Source organism: Amphimedon queenslandica, unplaced genomic scaffold, assembly GCF_000090795.2.
Source record: "Amphimedon queenslandica unplaced genomic scaffold, v1.1 AMPQUscaffold_13100, whole genome shotgun sequence".
Classification (NCBI taxonomy): domain Eukaryota; kingdom Metazoa; phylum Porifera; class Demospongiae; order Haplosclerida; family Niphatidae; genus Amphimedon; species Amphimedon queenslandica.
The window spans coordinates 44,965-49,167 of NW_003546664.1; the positions used below are offsets into that span (position 1 = coordinate 44,965).

The 4,203-nt window shown below is 32.7% G+C and overlaps 1 long non-coding RNA gene across 1 annotated transcript; it reads left to right on the top strand.

Moving 5' to 3' along the window:
- The first annotated feature begins 1,056 nt into the window (after positions 1-1,056).
- LOC109585219 (uncharacterized) lies at positions 1,057-1,393 on the top strand. Its single transcript, XR_002186386.1, has 2 exons — positions 1,057-1,145; positions 1,195-1,393. It is a non-coding gene; the product is annotated as an uncharacterized LOC109585219 (long non-coding RNA).
- Positions 1,394-4,203: the final 2,810 nt, after the last annotated feature.

Sequence of the window (4,203 nt, forward strand, 5' to 3'; positions counted from 1 at the left end):
AGGCCAGAAACTAACAACTTATAATAGTCTTGTTTGTATAAGTTACTCACTGAATTCACTGTATGCATTGTTTTTCATTGTAATTTTGCTGTGCTTGTACAAACTAATTCAAGTACAATAGTAAGCTATTTACAAACTTACAGCCCGCCTCAGTCGTAGTTCCTGCGAAACCAGCGTTGAGTTGGGCCTGTGGAGGGCTGAGTGCATCGGCCCGTTCCAGATTCACTATTAAACCATCCACGTTAATCTAGTCAAAAATTATTATTATACAGATATCTAGTACAGTGAGAACAAAACTTCGCAGCTTTGAGCTGTAAATCAATGTGAAACCTGGTTGTTACATAGAACAAGCTTCCAGCCTGCCAACAAGTTTCAACAACACGAGTATACAGAGATAAGTGATATTTAATGAAAACTATTTTGGTGTGGCAGTACTCCAGCAGGAAACGGGAAACAATGCATTTAACTGCAATGGCCTTAATTGGTTTTTTGTCATTTTTTTGTCTTGTCTTTTGGTATTGGTTCTCTAGGTGTACAATCATAATATCCGTTATCTGTATTTTTGTTTTTCTTCTCATTTTATCGTCATAGGAGGTTTTATTTCTATTGTCTCTTTTTACTAATAGTTCTTATAATGAGAAAATAGTATTTATATTATTATGAATGAATTACAAACAATTGTATTAAATAAGAAAAAGTAGGGTTGTCAAAAAATGAAAGCAAGGGGGTTGAGTTGAATCATAATAATTAATATTAGTTTTATTAATTGTAATAAACGTCAATTAATAAAAAATAATAGTCATAAAATGATACAAAAATTGCAACCCTACTTTGCAAAAAATAATTGTACCATTTTATCACTTCTCTATTCCATATACTTTAGTACAAATTTGCAAGAGCCAGGCCAAGAGGTCGCAGGGGCAGGCGGAATTCTTCAACAAAGAACTATAACTTTTATTAATGACATGTATAAAGATAACCTTTTTGTTAAATATAACATAATAAAACATCAATTCTTTGAGAAAAAGCCAAAATAGAAATTACAGCACAAATCATAAATAATAAAGTAAATGAAAGGGATTGGAAACGGGTGCGTGGGCGTAGCCCAACCTCCATTCATTTGTATTGTAACTAAGCATACAGAGGTGGGTTGGGATATTGTCACTATTTTCAAGCTACTTTTCCTTCTTTCAGGAGCAATATCTGGCGAAGGACTGTTCTCATGTTAGTGAAACTGATGCATCAAGAAGCCTAATGTTTCCTCTCAACACTACTGTTATCTATTGCACAGAAAATGTTATAGTTTTAATGATACAGCCCATTTTTACCCTTAAAATGCCATTTATTTCATTATTCTCCCTTTTCTCAAAACATGCCAAAGTAAAACTGGAAACCATTATAATCATATGAAAGAGCTCACACTTTCAAAAGTTGTTATACAGGTTAGAGTTAGAATCTATGAAGTTTGAGTTCGTTACAAGAGCTAAAGTGTATCAAAAAAAATTGATTTTGTTGTACCTATAACTGTTTGTAAAATAGCTTTACAGAGACAAAAACCTTGCTGTAGGTAGCTGTAAAAATTCTTTGTGCAATAGGCTATAGATCATTAGCAAGCGCTATCCTGGAGCAACTCAAATTTCCTTCGAAATCCTGCCAGCGCAACTTCACCAATGGAGGAGATGGGAAGCACTGATGGTTGTCACGTGGTGACCCAACTAGCATTTTCTGTTGCTACGCCCCGTTTCCAATCCCTTTCATTTACTCTAATATCTATGCACAAATGCACAAATAATATTATTGAGTGTTCAAAAAGGCAAAACAATTCAAATACTTCTGCTTGACTTAAATCTTCCTACAACGCGATTTACATCACTTAAATAACAACTAATGGAAATACTTAATGTGGCCATAGTTAATGATATAATCATCAGAAAAATTAAAGCCTTGGATCATAACCTATAGCACATCATAAAACACTTTGGAATCTCACAATATTCTATTTTACTATGTACTCCATTGCTAAGAGTACGACTAAATGACACATATGCAGCTGGAAACAGGCACCTCCTCTTGCGTAATATACCACCACTTATCAAGGAGCTACAGCAAAAAGTGTAACAATGATGATTTCTTTCGTTACCACAAGCAAAAGCAGACAATACCGTTAGAAATTCATCATGCTATGGTAGTGTTACATCACACCTTATTCCTGAATTTTTTAATCATTTGCAGCTGTAATCACCTGTAAGGAATAGTACATGTAATAGATACATCATCAATAGCAAGCAATGTAAACTCACAGGCTATTACTAACAAGTACAAGTGAACAAACTTTATTACCAATCACATCCACTTTGTATTCCTTGAGACTCCATTATTGTACATATATGAAGTTTTATCAAACTATAAATTGTGACCATAATTGACAAAAGGTACCTTATGGCGGGTAGTGAAATTTGTCTTTCTAGCCTAAGAAATCCAACTTCCTGAGCCCCATTTATCATAAAATTACTCCACAGGATGCAAAAAGTTACCATGAAACTTTTAAAAACAATGATTGTCTAACAAAGCACTCACAGATTGATATTTTCCATTATAACAATCAATTTTAAAATCCGCCATGAGGGCCCTTTTGTCAATTATGGTCACAATTAATGAATGAATTTCATGCGTGAGAATCAAGCACTACAAAAAACCAGAAATTCATCAATAATCCACAACATGTACATTATGGTATCCTAAAAATGTACATGCGTACCTTTTATGTTTGTGACAAACATACATTACAAACCACTAACATGATACTACAGGCGCTCACACTGAGAAATAGCCTTTCAGCTTTCAAATATCTTTCTAAGTCTGACCTTTTTCTTTAACACTTAATATTAATTTTTTTAAGTCTGACCTTATTCTATACACCACATTGCATCCCTTTTTAAAAATATGTACCTGTGTAAATTTTGAAAACAAAATTATACATGTAGTAACAAATATTAACAATAGCATACATGCTTTTTGCAACAATTACTGTGCAAATATGGCATGTATAGCTCCACAATGCATAATAAGCTCTGATTGAATCATACATTTACATACGCTGTACATGTAACTGAGACATACACCATTCAATCTGCTCATTCATGGTTATTGAGAACATGCATGCACACAACAAAAGATGCATTGGCAAGCATTCATTAATATACAGTTAGTAAAGAAAATACTTACTGTCATCAAACGAATATACAGTATGTCGACTAGAATCATAACCTATAACAAATTACGTTAAAACATCTCAATATTTTCTATCTTACTACATAATCATATTGCTAAGACAATGACAATGTGAAACCTATGCAGCTGGAAACTGCAATCCACTTCAGTTCGATACAACTACTAATCAAGGAGTTACAACAAAATATTAAGTTACATGTAATGAAGAAATCAATTAGTTTACAATAATCGAAATCCAGAATAGGCATTAACCATATTGCACATTCCAGTATCAATCAATGAATATATTGCTGAATCATCAGATCCTTTTTAGCCATCATTACCTTTAATGCATACGAATAGAAGCACATCAAAAGAATCAACGTAAAGACATGCTAATAATAACAATACCAGAAATAGTAATTGTGAACATACTTTATTACCAATCACACCAACTTATGTATTTCTTGTAACTCCATTATAGAACATATGTTTACATCGAACTATAATCGGATGAAATTCATGCATGATAATCATCAAACACTACAAGTACAAAAAATTCATCAATAATCCACTACAAGAACAATATGGTATACTAAGCATGTACATTTATATGCATGATAAACCTTATGTTTGTCAAAATCATACATGACACACTACTAGCAAGATACAGGTGCTCACAAAAAGGAACATCAAATTCACATTCTGAGTCATATTCCAAGTCTGACCTTGCTTTTTAACACCACATTGTAGTTCTTGTGCCAAGGAAGTACAGGTATAAAATATAAATATGAGATACTATATAATAGTAACATGTACAATGTATATATCTGATTGGATCATACATGTATATACGTGCATGTACATGTATTATAGACATTATTTTGCTCACTATAAATAATGCTATCCTGAATTAAGATACTTTCATGACCTGCTTAATATAAAATAACCTCATGTACATGACTTATTTCCAATGTGCTAACAATCATTTTG